The sequence below is a fragment of the Leptonychotes weddellii genome, unplaced genomic scaffold (genome assembly GCF_054177405.1).
Source record: "Leptonychotes weddellii isolate Sample4059 unplaced genomic scaffold, ASM5417740v2 HiC_scaffold_2783, whole genome shotgun sequence".
Taxonomy (NCBI): Eukaryota; Metazoa; Chordata; class Mammalia; order Carnivora; family Phocidae; genus Leptonychotes; species Leptonychotes weddellii.
In genome coordinates this window covers 2,323-13,149 of record NW_027872154.1, presented here as the reverse complement: position 1 = coordinate 13,149, position 10,827 = coordinate 2,323, and the positions used below count along the sequence as shown (strand labels likewise).

The window sequence follows — 10,827 nt, the reverse complement described above, 5'->3', positions numbered from 1 at the left end:
AAAAAAAAAAAAAAAGATGTGGTATATATATATATATAATGGAATATTATGCAGCCATCAAAAAAACCCAAAATCTTGCCATTTGCAACGAAGTGGATGGAACCAGAGGGTATTATGCTAAGCGAAATAAGTCAATCAGAGAAAGATAAGTATCATATGATCTCACTGATATGAGGATTTTAAGAAACAAGACAGAGGATCATAAGGGAAGGGAGGGAAAAATGAAACAAGACAAAACCAGAGAGGGAGACAAACCATTAAGAGGCTCTTAATCTCAGGAAACAACAAAGGAGGGTTGCTGGAGTGGAGGGGAGTGGGAGGGATGGGGTGGCTGGGTGATAGACATTGGGGAGGGTATGTGCTATGGTGAGCACTGTGAATTGTGTAAGACTGTTGAATCGCAGACCTGTACCCCTGAAATAAATAATACATTATATGTTAATAAAAATTTTTTTTAGAATCGCTCTTCCAAGTTATTTATAAACATCATTTTCTTCACTCTTCCCCAAGATTTGATCTTCCCAAGCCACTTTCTCAGAGTTTCTGCCCAAGTGCTCAGTGGCCCCCTTCTTCTCAGCCATGCCTCTTCCCCACCCCCCCGTGCCAACACCACTGAACACCACTTCTCCAGCGCCCTGCCCACCCCCCCCCCCCAAGGCAGGCACACTTCCCAGTGACTTAGGTACCCTGACTGGGTACACCTGCTGCAAGCTCTTCACTAAAGCTCACCAACATCCCCCTTGCTGAATATGATCATACATTCAAGAGGTGAAGAAAATGAAGACAGAAAAAGGCCTCTGGGGCACTGGGGCCAGGCGACTGCCCTCCTGCCTGTCCTGCTCCCACCCTGCTGGCATCTTCATTGCCCGCCCCCTCCTCCCCTGCTGGGGCTGACGCTAGGGCCAAGTGTGGCGTCAGCATTCTGCCCTTCCTGCCCTCCCCCCTCGCTTCTCGGAACGAAGAGCAACAGTGTGGAGTCACCCTCTGGTTGAAAGGCAGCTCAATCCTGTCTAGCTGCATGACTGTTCTTTTGGACTTCTAAAATAACACTTGTTTAAAAAAATAATAAATGGTACAGAAGTATGTAGAGTGCATTTTCAATGGGGGTGATACTGCCCCCCTCAAAGGGGTGAAAATAGGTTCTCATGGTGGGCGGTGAAAACCCCTGGAGACGTTACAAGAATCTGTGACCCTCCCCAACAAACTCTATTCCTTTGTACTAAATGTGTGGGAGTCAGGAAGCAATTAGGAAAAACTTCTACAGACTTTCTTTGGGAAAGCGATGATGGAAACAAGGTTGCGAAGCACTGAGACCATGAAAACGCACAAGTCTCTCTTCACCTGCCCCCCGCGCCACCATCCCATTCCCTTCCCAGAGATAAGCACCTGTCTTATGCCACTTCTTCCATGGGCACACATACATTAGGGTGAGTCACCTATAAAACAGCGCGAGAATCAGAGAGCCTCACGAGCACTAGCCGAGAGGGCCTACGCTTCGTAACAGTAGAGAGGCACCCGATCAGATGAGAGCCTGCTGGTTGCCAACAGGCATCCCTCCCAGGCACTGAGTTCCCCCAGCAGAATCAGAGCAGGGAGGGATATTGAGCTTCAAAACCATCTCAACAAGAGATCCCAAAGTGCAGTTCCTGCCCTGCTTTATGGTGCTTCCTCGCGTAAGCAGGGAGCACTCAGCCGAAGTGCAATGTAGTGAAAAGGTGGGGGTGCACCCAGCATGAGGGGCGGTGATTATATAGATATGTACAAGAACTGTCTGAGGGCCCTACTTATGCCCAGGGATGTTCTAGAATCTACTAAAGAATGAAGACGTGTCTTTCCCGTATACTCCCGTATTCTTATCACAGTGCGTGGTAAAACCTGGAAGCAGACAATTCCAAATCACTAGGCTCCCTGTTGCACGCCACCAAGATAATCCAGCATTACCCCAAACCCTCTAAGTACAATCATATTCAAAGCAGTTCCCCTCTCTTTCAGATGTTTCTGTGTCGTGGATTTTTAATTTTTTTTTTAAGATTTTATTTACTTATTTGAGAAAGAGGGAGCATGAGCAGAGAGAGGGGCAGAGGGAGAGAGACAAGCAAACTACCCACCCAGTGGGGAGCCTGCCGCTGAGGCCCAAGCCCAGGACCCTGAGATCATGACCCAAGCTGAAGTCAGATGCTTAACTGAGCGACCAGGCAGCCCCACCTTTTAAGAGAGAGTGAGTCTTAAGCAGACTGAGGGTGGAGCCCAACTCAGGGCTCAAGCCCACCACCCTGAGATCACAACCTGAGACAAAAACAAGAGCTGGACACTTAACCGACTGAGCCACCCAGGCGCCCCATGGGTTCTTCTGTCAACGTCTTTCTCCATTACTCCTTCTGTCTGTCATTCAAGTGGCTACTACATACATACCAGTTAGCTTCAAAGGCAAAGTCTCTACCCTGAAAAGCTTACATTCTATTGGAAGAAGACAAACACCTATTAAAGATTTTTTTATTTATTTATTTGTGAGAGAGAGCGCACACATGTAAGCAGAGGGAAGGAGGGGGACAAGCAGACTCCACACTGAGCATGGAGCCCCATGTGGGGGCCCGATCCCAAGACCCTAAGATCATGACCTGAGCCGAAATCAAGAGTCGGATGCCCAGCTGACTAAGCCACCCAGGTGCCCCAACAAATACCTATTAAGGTGTGTTAAGACATTTGCAAAATAACAGTAGTAGTAGTAGTAGTAACAATAATAATAATAATAATGTACAGTATTTAAAATAAAGAATAGAGGGGAGCCTGGTTGGCTCAGTTGGTGGGGCATGCAACTCCTGATCTCAGGGTTGTGGGTTCGAGCCCCACACATTGGGTGTAGAGACGACTTAAAAATAAAACCGTAAAATAAAATAAAGAACAGAATCCACTGGGACCACCACTGTCCTAATATAAGGACCAAATAGATTTCCATCTGAAATACCATGATGCCTCTTCCCTTCTTATTATCTGCCATTCTTGATACCTCATGCAAGACAATGAACAGGCTTTAACATTTTCTTACCTACCCCCCCCCACACCTTTGCAAATTTTTAAAGTATTCATTCACATTATAGATACAACAAACAAGATCACAGGCCTTGAAGTCAAACTTTAAAAACTTCCCAAAACTGTGTTCCCAATTCTAGTATGATCTAAGTCAGTAACTTAATCCTGATGACCCCATTTCTCACAGGTAGTCTTCCTTCCCAGACCACTGTGAGCACGAAGCCTGCTCCACAGGTAAAGAAGGACGCATCTCAGTGCCTGACACATCTGAGTTAATGCTCTCCTTTTATATGGGCTTGAGTGCAGAGGAACTTCAAAAAGTTCCACTGGGACTCATCTGGGATACTGCCCATCACCACTCATCTCAAAGCTCACTCCTGTCTTTGCATCCCAAATTCCCATTCTTTCTCAGATTATTGCTGATGAAAAGAATGAAGTAACTACTTTTTAAAAAGCAGAAATTCTTTCTTATGGGGGATAGAGGTGAGAATTCTAGAGAAAATCCCTTTACACTTGGGATAAGAAGGTCAAGGTAGATTGCATGACTTCCTCAAGGTCACTACAGAATCTGAGACTCATTCTAAGGTGTGAACTGTGTTAAGATCTGATGGGGAATGATTATATATTCCAGAGATACGGAAAACCATATTTGCCTCAGGTAAACAGGAGGGACACCTACGAGCTTCCCCCCACCCCCCATCATTTATGTTTACCACGGAAACTCTGGAACTCAAAGTTAACATCCTTGCTGGTGAGCTTCTTACAGATAACACAGAAAGTTTCAACCTTGTGCTCTATGTCGCTCTGCTGTGCTTTATCCAAACGAACCTTTGTGAGCAGACTGCCATCCAGCTTCACGTGGATCCTCTTGCCTACAATTTTGCTTGGGAAAACCAAGTCCTCCAGGATTGCATCACGCGCGGCTGTCCAAGCACAGATCCTGGGACACTTTTGCTCGTTTTTTGTATGGCTTTTTTCAAGTTGGCTGAGGCAGAATTCTCCTCTGAGCCTTAAAGACAACATGCTTCCCAGTGAACTTTTTCTCCAATTCAAAGACTAGCCGGACTTGGATGTTCTGGAAAGATTTCAGTTGAGGAATGGCAACAAAGATGGTAAGAACCTTCCAACCACCGCCAACTTCAGTTTCCTTGGCTGCTGTTGTATTCATCTCCCATAGATGGGCTCAGAGGCCCGAGTTCCTCTCCAACTCAAGGAGGGCCTGGACTCCAGCTCATCCAGCTTCTTGCCATTGGGCCTCATGATCATGCTGGAACTGAACATGGCCTTTTCCTCGGTGAGAGCCCTGGCCTAGGAAGAGCCTACGAGCATTTTCAAGTCAGGTCCTTTGCTCAAAGGGACAGCCGGACCTTCAGATCAGTGTGTCAGCATATGGAACCAGCACAATTTTTTCTCTCCAAACACGTGTATTCAAATAAATACAAAGACATTATGACTCAATGTGCCAGTACCATGAAACTGACAAAGTTTTTGAAATAACCTAAGAGGAGTTGGGCCAGTGCCTAAAGCAAACAGCAGAACTAATAAATGATTAAGAAAATGCAGAAAAAACAGAATGTCAATTTTGTCTTCTCTATCTAGAAACTGACCTTCAGACCACAGTTTAGAATACACACAGTTCAAAGTTGGACGTTGAACCCAAAAAACAAATCATCCTGTAAAAAAATGGACAGAAGACATGAGCAGACATTGCTCCAAAGACATCCAGATGGCCAACAGACACATGAAAAGATGCTCAACATCAGTCATCGTCAGCGAAATGCTAATTAAAGCTACCATGAGATACCACCTCACACTGGTCAGAATGGCAAAAATCAAAACCACAAGCAACAAGAACTGTTGGCAAGGATGTGGAGAAAGGGGAACCCTCTTACACTGCTGGTGGGCATGCAAACAGGTGCAGCCACTCTGGAAGTTCCTCAAAAGTTAAAAATAGAGCGACCCTATGATCCAGTAATTGCACTACTGGATATTTACCCGAAAAATACAAAACCACTAATTCAAAGAGATACATGCACCCCATGTTTATAGCAGCATTATTTACCATAGACAAATTATGGAAGCAGCCCGTGTACATCCATAGATGAATGGATAAAGAAGTGGCTGGACGCCTGGGTGGCTTAGTTGCTTGAGCGTCTCGTCTTTAGCTCAGGTCATGACCTCAGGGTCCTGGGATCAAACCCCACATCAGGCTCCCTGCTCAGTGGGGAGCCTGCTTCTCCCTCTCCCTCCACCTGCTGCTCCCCCTGCTTATGCTCTGTCAAATAAATAAAATCTTAAAAAAAAAAAAGTGGTGTGTGTGTGTGTGTGTGTGTGTGTGTGTGTGTCATGGAATATTATTCAGCCATAAAAAAGAATGAAATCTTGCCATTTGCAATGATACAGATGGAGCTAGAGTATTAGGCTAAGTGAAATAGGTCAGTCAGAGAAAAACAAATACCATATAACTTAACTGTGTGAAACAAACAAACAAACAAAAGAGTGAAAGACACAATCCAAAAAACCAAACTCTTAACTATGGAGAACTGACAGTTACCTGAGGCGGGGGGGGAGGGGGGATGTTGAATCACTATATCGCACACCTGAAACTAATATAACACTGTATGTTAACTATCCTGGAATTAAAATTATAATAATAATAAAATGAAGACATCTAAAAAAGTAAATAAATAAAACTGGACTTTGAAGTTTCAAATCTCAACAAGTAGGAGTAAGCCTAGAGGCTGGATTCCCAGAAGAACCTAGACTCAGAAAGGACGATGAACAAAGATGCACCTGTTAAAAAGCTCAGTTTGTGAGAAACCTCGATAAACCCAAGTAACAGGAACCTAGATGTGAGTCCACTGCTTCCTGACCCCCACGCAAAAGGCAAGGGTCCCTCTATTACAGGCTGAAGAGCCTGCTGCTGTCATGCTACAGTGGACTCCTGGAGCGAGGGTGTGCGGGACCTGGGCGGGGGGGGGGGTGGTTGCCGAGGGGAGGCAGTCATCCATCACCAGGAGCCAGCATACCTACGGCAAGCCACATCCAACATGCCTATGTCCTCTCCTTGGGGGGCAGGACGGGCTTTAGTCCTGTACCCCTAGCGCGCATGCCTGGGGCATCTGGCCCACAGTGGGTATTCAATAAATGATTTTTCATCCACTGACAGTAGTACCCAACTAGAAAAATGCTACAGATTTAAAGATCTATCTTGTTTCCGAAAGGCATCTGCATTTGAATGCTGCTGGTTTTTAGAGGCGCCACATCTCCCTGATCTACCAATCTAGTAATCTTAGATGGATCACTAGGGACATATTTGTTTTACCTTCTCATAAAAGTCCCTATGTCTATGGCACTCCTTATGTCCAGTGTAGTAACTCTAGAAGTAGGGCCTGGTCAGAAGCAACAACCATGCCCTCTGTGCCGATCTATGTCAAGGAAGGAGGAGCTCCCACTGATATGTACCTTGAGGCTTAGATTTAGATCTGTTCTCTTCTGGGTTATATATATATATAAATATTTAAGATTTATTTATTTGAGAGAGAGAGCACAAGCAGGAGGGGCAGGGGGAGAAGGAGAGAGGATCTCAAGCAGACTCCACGCTGAGCGCAGAGACCGACACAGGGCTCGATCTCAGACCCTGAGATCAGGACTTGAGCCAAAACACGGTCGGATGCTCGAAAGACTGCATCCAAGTCTCTTCTGTTTTGGTAACAAATTAACTGACAACCTGGAAACTGTTAGACATACTTATTAAACTTAATGGAAAGTTAAATTGGGAATAGCTCAAAAGAAACAAAGTTCAGATTCAGAAAATCATAGCTTAATAAATTATTCCAGATATACATAAAATCCTACAGCAAGTTCTAGAACTAACTAGTCATGCATACTCAAGAAGCTAAACAACTCTATCTAAAAAAGCTAATGCTGGGGCGCCTGGGTGGCTCAGTCATTAAGTGTCTGCCTTCGGCTCAGGTCATGATCCCAGGGTCCTGGGATCGAATCCCACATGGGGCTCCCTGCTCTGCGGGACGCCTGCTTCTCCCTCTCCCACTCCCCCTGCTTGTGTTCCTGCTCTCGCTCTCTCTCTGGCAAATAAACAAATAAAATCTTTAAAAAGAAAAAGCTAATGCTGTCTTGTTCTGCACAGGTATACAATTCTTTATAAAATACTACTGCTTCACAGACCTGTACCTCTGAAACAAATAATACATTATATGTTAAAAACAACAAAAAAACAAAAAAAAAGATAGTAGGAAGGGAAAAATGAAGGGGGGGACATTGGAGGGGGAGACAAACCATGAGAGACTATGGACTCTGAGAAACAAACTGAGGGTTCTAGAAGGGAGGGGGCTGGGGGGATGGGTTAGCCCGGTGATGGGTGTTAAGGAGGGCACATATTACATGGAGCACTGGGTGCAATACGCAAACAATGAATCATGGAACACTACATCAAAAACTAATGATGTACTGTATGATAACTAACATAACATAATAAAATAAAATTTTAAAAAATTTAAAAAAAATTAAAAAATAAAATATTGCTTGTCTTATGTGCTTGATAACAACAGCTCTCTATGAGGTAACCAAGGAGAGGATTATTTAAATAAAACAGGTGTGAGAGGAGTATGTGAAATAGAAAACCTATGCAATCATCATCGCCCTTACTTTATAAAGACGGAAAACCAACTTGCCAAAGCAAGGATTACAATCCCTTGACATGAAGGTGCCTCATCTAACTCATCACAGTGATCAAAACAGAATGAGTCAGTGTTCTGTCGTCAAAGGAGTTAGTTAATAATCCCACTGGACCCTAGCAGGTTAAACAATATCCGTGGCATTACTGTGATCAGTTCTGAGGGCTGCACTCTAAGAGGGCCACTGACAAACGACATCAGTTTCTAGAAGAGGCAAATTGAATGGAAAAAAATCATCCACAGCCCATAAGGAGAGACTGGTCAGCCAGGAGTGGCTCTATATAACCTAGAAGGGACTGTGGGGACAAGAGAAGAAACAGGCTAGTATCATCTGAATTTTTAGATGAAAGTCCTATAGCAGAACCTGGCTGGCTCAGTCAGTGGAGCACGCAACTCTTGATCTAGGGGTTGTGAGTTCAAGCCCCACACCTGGGTGTGGAGATTACTTAAAAATAAAAATCTTAGGGCGCCTGGGTGGCTCAGTTGGTTGGGCGACTGTCTTTGGCTCAGGTCATGATCCTGGAGTCCCGGGATCGAGTCCTGCATCGGGCTCCCTGCTCAACAGGGAGTCTGCTTCTCCCTCTAATCCTCCCCCCTCTCATGCTCTATCTCATTCTCTCAAATAAATAAATAAAATCTTTAAAAAAGAAAAAATAAAATAAAATAAAAATAAAAATCTTAAAAAAAAAAAAAGTCCTATAGAAGAGGAAGTCCATCTATTCTGAATGGCACACTGGAGATTCTAGGGAGACTTACTGGATGCATGCAGGAATGGAGAGAGCGCACGGGAGTGTCAGCCAAGCACAGGCACGGGAGACCCACGAGAAAGCCTGCTGGAGAACATTCTCTAGCTTCGGAAGGAGGCTGGCTGGGTCTTGAATTTGATGTTGCTGAAGAAATCCTGCTGAAAGGGGACTGTCCCCGAAGCCCCACGGGCAAAGTAGATAAAAACAGAGATGCTCCTCTGCGCTTTGTTTCTACGATTTGAGGCTCCGCCTGGCTCCCTGATCCTCAGACGTGCAGGCCTCGGGCGTTTTTACTGCCATCTACAGCTCCAGGCACTTGCGTCCTCAGTGGGCATCCAGATGCCTCCTCCATAACCCGTGAGTCGGCACGTGGACAGCCTGAAAAGTTGTCCTTTGTTTCTCTAATCATAAGGGACATCATGACAGTGACCTTTCCATAGCTTTGGAATGCACACTCACTCCTCATCAGTGATATAGCAAGTTTGCTTCGGAGGGTGGGTCTTGTGACCTGAGGGGGGCATGAAATCCACCTCCAAGGCCCCAAGTGTATATTGCACTTGCATAGGAACTCGCCTCTCCTGACCCGGGAAATGCCGTCTGCTCCCGCATGGCTGACCACATTCATCCAAGTGCTCCCAGCTGCCTACCCCAAAGGTGAGTCAAGCACACATCACCCCCTCCCTCTGAGCTCCCGATGGGCCATGGGCCAGAAAGGGGGCCGAGGAGAAGCAGGACACCAGGCTTTCAGGCAGCCTTCGGTACATCGGGAGGTCCTGTTGGGGGCCCAGCTAGATCTCAGATCATGAATGCCTTTTCTAACCGCAGTCGAGTCTGTCCCTTTGAGAGAGCTGGCTTCATACCACCAGGGAAGAACAGAGCTCAAATACCTCACTTGAAACAGGCTAGATGCTGGCTAGTGAGATGTCACAGGAGTCTTCCAGAGACGTTAACTGCAAGATACTGAGCCTTTTTCTCCCCAGTGAAAATGAGATATGAAATTTCCATCAAAAAGGATAGAATTTCACATATCCTCTTTTTAAAAAATTTTTATAACTTATACCATGAAATAGCAGATCGAAGACACAGGACTCTCAACTTGTTGAGACCCTAACTAAGTAAAAAGGTTTTTGGTTCACTTTAATGGGGAGTACGAAAAAAAAATGAAGTCAAAAGTAAGGTTCAAACACCTTCATGTTACCAAGTCCTACACAAAGACAGGATAGATACAAACTAGGGGGTCCAAGCTCCTTATACACTGAAATAAAAAAGGCAATAGTTACATGTGACCACAGTTCCCTTTTCCAGTCCTGAAGTCCAGGAGGCCCCTGGGATCAGGTCACATCTAGACAACAAGGCTACCTCCCCATTCTACCTGACCGTAGTGCAAGCTGAGAGCAGGGGAAGGAGACGACCAGCTCCTCGGGAAGCAGAGTGCGCACAAAGTCTCTTGGGCACTAGGTCACGAAGGCATGCTAAAGACATCCAGGCACTGGGTCGCCTGGGTGGCTCAGATGGTTAAGCGTCTGCCTTCGGCTCAGGTCATGATACCAGGGTCCTGGGATCGAGCCCCGCATCTGGCTCCCTGCTCAGTGGGGAGCCTGCTTTTCCCTCTCCCACTCCCCCTGCTTGTGTTCCCTCTGTGTCTCTGTCAAATAAGTAAATAAAATCTTAAAAATAAATAAATAAATAAATAAATAAAGACATCCAGGCACAAAAACAAAATAAACCCAACTTTGCATCCCTTCCTGATCAAGGGCCAGGGGAATGAGGAGAGCAAGCGCTGCACAGGCTGCAAAGGGGCCTGGGCAGGACTCAGTGGAGAGAAGCAGCTGAGTCCGCAGTGTATCCAGATCCTGGCCCATCCCCCCCCTTTCCCCCTCCCGCCCCCCAGCCCCATGCTGGCTGCACCCTGGGCGCTCGCAGCTGCTCACAGCCCCGGGAAGACAAGGGCAGGAGCACAGTAACACCCTTCTTTCCCAGGAGAGGGCGAACCCGACAATGGCACGGGAGGTCTCCCCCACCTCAGTTGTTTCCCCGCCCTCTTCTGTGTTCCTTCCCCGCTTTCCACGGGAACCTTCTTCCCTCTCTTGCCTCAGTCCCACTCACCCTGCGTATTGAGCCCTCCCCCTTATTTGGTCCATTAGTGGACACAGACCACCCCCATCCTGTTTGAAACAAGTGCATCTTCCCCCCACCGCCCCAGTATAGCTGACACGCGTGTTACATAGTTTCAGGTGCCCAGCACAGTGATCCCACTGCTCTATACATTATGCTACGCTCACCACAACATGCACACATATATATTTTTAAGTAATCTCTACACCCATCCCGGGGTTTGAACTCACGACCCCAAG

General features: G+C 46.1%; 1 pseudogene; it reads right to left on the bottom strand.

The window, feature by feature from the left end:
* Window positions 1–3,371: 3,371 nt before the first annotated feature.
* Window positions 3,372–10,550, bottom strand: LOC145719005 (small ribosomal subunit protein eS7 pseudogene; annotated as a pseudogene).
* Window positions 10,551–10,827: the final 277 nt, after the last annotated feature.